The sequence below is a fragment of the Triticum aestivum genome, chromosome 5A (assembly GCF_018294505.1).
Source record: "Triticum aestivum cultivar Chinese Spring chromosome 5A, IWGSC CS RefSeq v2.1, whole genome shotgun sequence".
In the NCBI taxonomy this organism is placed as follows: Eukaryota; Viridiplantae; Streptophyta; class Magnoliopsida; order Poales; family Poaceae; genus Triticum; species Triticum aestivum.
Window position 1 is genome coordinate 597,086,923 of NC_057806.1, and position 8,173 is coordinate 597,095,095.

Genomic DNA, 8,173 nt, shown 5'->3' on the forward strand with positions numbered 1-8,173 from the left:
TGGAAGCAAACCTTCGGTGTACGTAGAGTCGTATCAGTGGAAGATAGGACTTGAGAGAATATTGATCTTACATTTAGCTACTTGTGGGTTCGACACTCCATACTTATCACTTCCACCTTTGGAAATTTCTACGATGATTCCTTGCACTTGGGGATTATCATCTACCCATCCTCCCCTCCTAACCTATATATACTTGAGGTATTGTGCCCTATTGGATACACAAGTTTTGGAGCCTCCTCTTGTTCATCTATCCCTAGGTGTGGTTGGTTCTAGTTGACTAATTAGAGCTTGGTCTAGTTCCTATAATCTTCATAATTAGAAGTCAAGTGTGGTTCTAATCTCCTCCCTCTAATTCTTTGACGACGATTAGCTCTGGATGGCGAAGTGCTGCCTGATCATGAAGGTTGCACGCTTGCAACCAAATAGAGAGGTTGTGCTTTTGGTCTTCGGTTCAAGGAACTGTTGGTGGGCGTTACGAGGGATTGTTCATCGACGGTTTTAGGGACTCCAAGTAGGATCTACACCGACACATTCTTATTCCGTTGCAACTTGGTGATGATAACGACCGTGATCCCAACCCGTCATCATCTTCATATCGATCTTGGGTGTTCGTAGGTGTGCTTTTTTTGTTTTCAACTACATTTCCCAACAAGTTATGACTCAACAGAAGAAGTGTGGTTGATTGGGATTCAGGGACATTGAGATCTTCAACCCAACTTTATTGGCTTGGCAATCGTGGCGCCTGCTTATAGTGTCTGACTGCGTAAATCTGTCTACTACCCAAATAATGATATTTTGACTACCTGGATGGGACCTCACCCATCTCAAGTTTGGAGATCAATCCTGGAAGGTAGTGACATGCTCTGCAGGTCATCATAAGGAGTATCGGGAATGGTGCAACTACCCGAGTCTGGGAAGATAATTGGAGAGACCCGTCGATGAGGCCAGTAGCTTGCCTGGCTAGCGACTCCCCTACATTTGTCAGTGAGTTGATTGACGACACCTCGGCAACATGGAGAGATGATAAGTTTCATAATTTTTTTTCTTCCCTTTGATATTGAAGCAATAAAGAACATACTTCTCTGCACGACCCCAATGACAGATTTCTGGGCATGGCAATTCCAAAAGAATGGTGCATTTTCTGTCAGGCCGGCATACCGCATGTTAGTGAATGATACGGCTCCAATGTATCTATAATTTATGAAGTATTCATTCCATCTTTACAAAAATTCTATAAGATTTTGGTATGATTTGATTAGAACTAACCCAGACTGACGTTATTTTCAGCAGAACTACCGTGGTGTCGTTTTTTGTGCAGAAATAGAAGTTCTCGGAACGAGCTAAAAATTTACGAAGAATATTTTCATAAAATATAAAAAATACTGGAACGAAAAGATATCAGAGAGGAGTCCCGATGCAACCACAAGGGTGGAGGGCGCCCCCTGCCTCGTCGTCGCCTCATGGTCCCCCTTGACTTGTCCCCGACACCAACACCTCCTATAAATCCCAAAACCTCCAGAAATAAACCTAGATCGAGAATTCCGCCGCCGCAAGCCTTTGTAGCCACGAAAAACCAATAGGGAGCCCATTTTGGCACCCTGCTAGAGGGGAAAACCATCACCGATGGCCATCTTCATCATCATCCCGGCGGTCTCCATGACGAGGAGGTAGTAGTTCACCCTCGGGGCTGAGGTTATGTACCAGTAGCTATGTGTTTGATCTCTCCCTTGTGTTCTTGATTTGGCACGATCTTGATGTACCATGAGCTTTGTTACTATAGTTGGATCATATGGTGTTTCTCCCCCTCTACCTTCTTATGATGAATTGAGTTTTACCTTTGAGGTTTCACTATTATGGATTTGAGAACACTTGATGTATGTCTTGCGTGGGATACCCGTTGAGGGAGTCCTGGATTAGGGGGTGTTCGGATAGCCGAACTGTACCTTCAAGCCGGACTCCTGGACTATGAAGATACAAGATTGAAGACTCCATCCCGTGTCCGGAAGGGACTTTCCTTGGCGTGGAAGGCAAGCTTGGCGATACGGATGTTCAGATCTCCTACCATTGTAACCGACTCTATGTAACCCTAACCCTCTTCGGTGTCTATATAAACCGGAGGGTTTTAGTCTGTAGGACAACATACCCATCAAAAATCATACCATAGGCTAGCTTCTAGGGTTTAGCCTCTCTGATCTCGTGGTAGATCTACTCTTGTATTACCCATATCATCAATATTAATCTAGCAGGACGTAGGGTTTCACCTCCATCGAGAGGGCCCGAACCTGGGTAAAACTTCGTGTCCCTTGCCTCCTGTTACCATCCGGCCTAGACGCACAGTTCGGGACCCCCTACCCGAGATCCGCCGGTCTTGACACCGACATTGGTGCTTTCATTGAGAGTTCCTCTGTGCCATCGCCGTCAGGCCCGATGGCTCCTACGATCATCGATGGCGATGCAGTCCAGGGTGAGACCTTCCTCCCCGGACAGATCTTCGTCTTTGGCGGTTTCGCACTGCGAGCCAATTCACTTGGCCATCTAGAGAAGATCGAAAGCTATGCCCCTGGCCGTCAGGTCAGATTCGGAAATTTAAACTACACGGCTGACATCCGCGGGGACTTGATCTTCGACAGACTCGAACCACCGGCGAGCGCGCTGCACTGTCACGACGAGCATGATCTAGCTCTGCCGCCGAACAGTGCCCTGGAGGCCGCACCCGCATCGGCTCCGACCCTTAGTTCGGAGCCAACCGCGCCGATCGAGGATGGGCGGTTGGACGCCACCTCAGGGGCTGTGATCCAAACGGCAGTTGAGCCGAACACCAGCCCCGTACTCTGCGAGACTCGTGACTCCACGGAGCCAGATTCTTCTCTGAACTCCGAACGCTCCACGCCCCGGCCGGTCGAATCCGATTGGGCGCCGATCATGGAGTTCACGGCCGCGGACGTCTTTCAGCACTCGCCTTTTGGCGATATCCTGAAGTCACTGAAGTCTCTCTCTTTATCAGGAGAGCCCTGGCCGGACTACGGTCAGCAAGGGTGGGGTACGGACGATGAAGAAATTCAAAACCCACCCACCACCCACTTTGTAGCCACTATCGACAATTTAACCGACATGCTCGACTTTGACTCCGAAGACATCGACGGTATGGACACCGATGAAGGAGACAATGAAGAACTAGCGCCTATTGGGCCCTGGAACGCCACCTCGTCATATGACGTATACACGGTGGACGCACCAAAAGATGACGACGAAGAGCGGAAGGACGCACCGAAGGCATGTTCCCTCGAAAAGCAGTCAAAACGGCGACGCAAGCGTCGCCCCAAATCCCGCCTTGCCAGAAATAGCGATCACACAGACCCAGCGCTGGAGCAGGGCGAACCGCTGCCGGACAACGGCAATCCGGATATTCAAACCGAACAAACAAATCCTATCAGGGATAATGGTCCGGACGACATAACACCGGACAGGCACCCGGAGCATCAGAATACCCGCGAAAGGCTCGTTGCCACCGTAAAGACCCTTAGAAAGCAGAAGCGAAGGCTCAAGTCCACGCAAAACAAACTCCAATTCAGATGGAGTAAAATACTCGATACAGCAGCAATGTACGGCGAGGATCGCCCCTCAAAGAGCTACCCAAAGCGGAAGCTGCTACCCGAATTCGACGAGGAGGCCTCCAGCCCCCCACAACCAAATATCAAAGCAACCACTTAGTCGGATAGACGACCCCTCTATCAACACAGAACGACATACAATGCCGCTCACAATACAACACGCGACCCACGCGAGGGCTCGCACCCAAAGGACGGCGCAACAAGATCCATCTATGGACCACGCAAGCGCGTCCCAGTATACAATGCAACACAATGAGCATCAGAACAACGCGGTACACCCAGTTACAGGGGTGCCGCACACCCCCTATGTTTCACCGATGAGGTGCTGGACCATGAATTTCCAGAGGGATTCAAGCCCGTAAACATAGAGGCATACGATGGGACAACAGACCCTGGGGTTTGGATTGAGGACTATATCCTTCATATCCATATGGCTCGAGGAGATGATCTCCATGCCATCAAATACTTACCCCTCAAGCTCAAAGGGCCAGCTCGTCACTGGCTCAAAGGCCTCCCCGAAAGCTCCATTGGAAGTTGGGAAGAGCTCGAAGACGCCTTTCGGGCAAATTTTCAAGGAACTTATGTCCGACCTCCGGATGCGGACGATTTGAGTCATATAACCCAACAGCCCGGAGAGTCAGCCCGAAAGCTTTGGAACAGGTTTCTAACTAAAAAGAACCAGATTGTCGACTGTTCGGACGCCAAAGCCTTGGCAGCTTTCAAGCATAGCGTCCGTGACGAATGGCTCGCCAGACATCTCGGCCAAAATAAGCCGACAACGATGGCCGCATTAACAAACCTCATGACCCGCTTTTGTGCTGGTGAGGACAGCTGGCTAGCCAGATGCAGCACCAGCGACCCCAGTACATCTGAAGTTAGAGATGGAAACGGGAAATCACGGCGCAACAACAATAGCAAACGTTGGAATAAAGAAGACAGCACGAAGGGCACGACAGTAAATGCCGGATTCAAAAGCTCCCGGCCAGGCCAAAAGCCGCCCACTAAAGGCACCAGGGATGAACCGTCCAGCCTCAACAGAATTCTGGACCAGGTATGTCAGATACATAGTACCCCTAGCAAGCCCGCTAATCATACCCATAGAGAATGTTGGGTCTTCAAGCAGTCCGGCAAGCTCAACGCCGTACACAAGGGGGAGGATACACCAAGTGAAGATGAGGACGAGCCTCCCAAGCAAGACACTAGGGAACAAAAGAAATTCCCCCTAGAAGTCAAAACAGTAAATGTACTACACATGATCAAGGGAAAAAACAATGCGGCACCCCCAGAAAAATAACCCAAGTGCCTGTCACCGTGAAGTCCTGCCAATGGTCGTCTCAACCGATCATTTTCGACCATCGCGATTACTCAGCAAGTATCCGATATGCAGGACGGGTTGCCTTGGTATTAGACCCAGTAATTGGCGGATATCACTTCACACGAGTCTTGATGGACGGCGGCAGCAGCCTAAACCTAATATACCAGGATACAATCCGCGGGATGGGGTTAGACCCAACACAAATTCACCATAGCAATACTACCTTCAAAGGAGCAACGCCAGGCCCAGGGGCTCGTTGTACGGGCTCCCTCCTACTACAAGTTATATTCGGCTCCCCCGATAACTTCCGTAGCGAGCATTTAACCTTCCACATCGCTCCGTTTCAAAGTGGCTATCAAGCACTGTTCGGACGCGAAGCTTTCGCTCGCTTTAATGCAATTCCACACTACGCCTCCCTCACACTCAAGATGCCCGGTCCACACGGCATCATCTCAGTGCACGGAAATATCAAGCGATCTCTGCGCGCCGAAGAGAGTGAAGCTTCCTTGGCAGCCACACACTAAAGGCGCCCGGACTAGCCAAAGCGCCCTATAGGTCGTCAAGACCTCAGACACAACTAATCGAGTCCGGCGCCGCTACTTATACTGAATAAATGGTCACACCCCTATTACAAGGGGCTCAGCGGCGCAGACATGTGGCCATTCCTCCTCATCTTGGATTATGCATAGTTTCTTAATTATCTTTTTCCACGACAACCTTTTTTCACCTAAATTCCTCTCTTTTGCAGACGTTCATCGTGCCACACCCGTCTAGGATACGACACAACGGAGACACAGGTGCAGACGTGCAGCAAGGACCCGCTCCAAGGATTCTTTTTAGATTAAGACCCTGCGTAAACCTTTTTTACCGTCTCTTGTTGATACATATCCACCATTGAGAAGGATGCTAGCGTCTTGGCATGTGGCCACGCCAGACCAATGCACGTACCTGGACATAAGGGGCTTCTTACGAAGGCCATTATTTAGGCCCGGTTTATACCACAAAGACCGAATACCTTAGGGAGTGTTCGGCGTCACGAGTTTGGCCCTATATGCATCAGCTCCGAATCATTGTCTTTGGTCAAATGTTGGGTTTGCCCGGCTCCTATGTTTTGGTGCCTTACGTTCTGCTTTACCGGCTAAGGTAGCACCAGGAGAACTACTGCGATTGTGCCCTGGTTCATCCGGACGAGCACCTCAATAGAGAAAGCCAAAAAACTGACTGTCATGATCTAGCGCGAGACTGGTCAACCAATCGATGACCCATGGGAATGTTAGAATTCCTCCGCCTTAACGAAGGGCCGCTTTCCGGCCAGGCATATACGCACCCCGGGATCGGGAGAGTGCGAAGCCACCAGGGGCTATCGAGTAGTCCCACTGTCAAACTCCTATGGCTAAGTGAAACTATTCAAGCATTATAGTCCGGTTGCCTCGCTCGCTCCGCTATCACCTCCTTAATAGGACCAAGACGTTGGGTTAAGTGTGAATGCGTGTTTCTGCGAACACCTCCACATTATATGCATGGGGGTTGAAGCCGACGACTGCAATCTTTCAGGTTATACACATGTATACATAAACGGCCGCCCAGGAGGCATCACATTACTTTCAGGCAAAAAGTATAAAAATAGCCTTATGAAAATTTATAAAAGCATTTCGCTTACAATGAGATTACATGTCACTCAAATATAATATTTTTTGAGCACTGGGTATCTATCAAACGAGCACCCTCAAGAAATTCCTCAAAGTAGTGCTCAGCAGCCCTTCGACCTATGGCCGAATCCTGCGTTGCAACAGTGGTAGCATCCATCTCTGCCCAGTATGCTTTAGCACGGGCAAAGGCCATTCGCGCGCCTTCTATGCACGCCGACCGCTTCATCGCATTTATGCGTGGCACCACGTCAAGGAACTGCTGCACCAAGCTAAAATAGCTGCTCGGCTTCGACCTTCCCGGCCATAGCTGATCCACAACAGACCTCATGGAGAGTCCGGACAACCTATTTAGTTCGGCCCATTCGGCTAATCGGTCCGTCAATAAAAGCGGATGCTTGGGAGAAAGGAATTGTTTCCAAAACAGCTGGTCTACTTCACGGTCCGGCTGACTCTGGAAGTATTTGGCCGCATCGGCAGCGCTCGCCGCCAAATCCATATACACATCCTCCGAACTCCACAGCCGATCCAGAGGGGCATACCGTGGATCTCCGAACTTCCTCTGCAGCATAAAGGATTTCCTGGCTACAATATCCCCGGCTTCCCGCAGCTCCTCCTTCTTTCCCCTCATAGCAGAGCGGAGGTCTTTTCCCGTTGCAGCAGCATTCTCAAGGTCTGATCCCTTCGCCTGGTTTTCCTTTTCAAGATCCCGGCAATGGTCGACGGCGGCTTTTAATTCTACGACCATATTGGCCATCTTTTCCCGGCTCTCGCCATGCGCGGCCTTCTCGGCTCGCAATTCTTCGGCCACCTTCAAAGCAGCCGCATTACCCAATCTCGCTTGTTCCTTGGCTCAGGCAAGTTCTGCCCGCAAGGCTTCAACAGTGGCAGCTCCATCTGCAGTAATAACATGTTAAATATATTGGCTTCATGCTGCTCTTACTATGCGCCATTTACCAGATAATAACACCTACCCTGCGCCTCATCAAGCCTTTTGTTAACAACCTCGATGTCGGCGTCTGCAGCATCCAACTGCCATTTTAAATGGGCAAACTCACTAGTCCGGCTAGCCACCGGAGCTTCCATCGCCTGCTCATAAAAGCAGTATGGTTACTACCTGGGATTTTGATCCTCTGATCGTCATTGTTCCCAACGACAACCAGAGTCTCAGGGGCTACTATCTACACAGGGCACACTTAGCATGTGCAGGACTATCATACATTATTTTACGTACCTCAAAACCTGTTAGTAGACTCATAAAAGCTTTATGCAATCCGCTTTCGGCGGACGAGATTCTCTCCATCACCGTATTCATCAGCACACGGTGTTCATCTGAGATGGCCGCTCGCCCCACCAACTCCCTCAGAACATTCGACCGCACACTAGACGGTGCCGGACTCGTTTGTCTGCTCTCTTCGGGAGCCAGACACTGGGAGCTTTGGGGGTCGACGGGATTATCTTCTGGCCTCGCCGAACTCGGAGAGGCCCTCCGCGATGACACTTCAGGGTCACCCGCTTCCGGAGCGGAGGAGTCCGGAGGAGGCATTTCGCTCTCCATCATCTCCGGAAGAAGTTCCCCGAAGACGAACTCATTTGAGAGG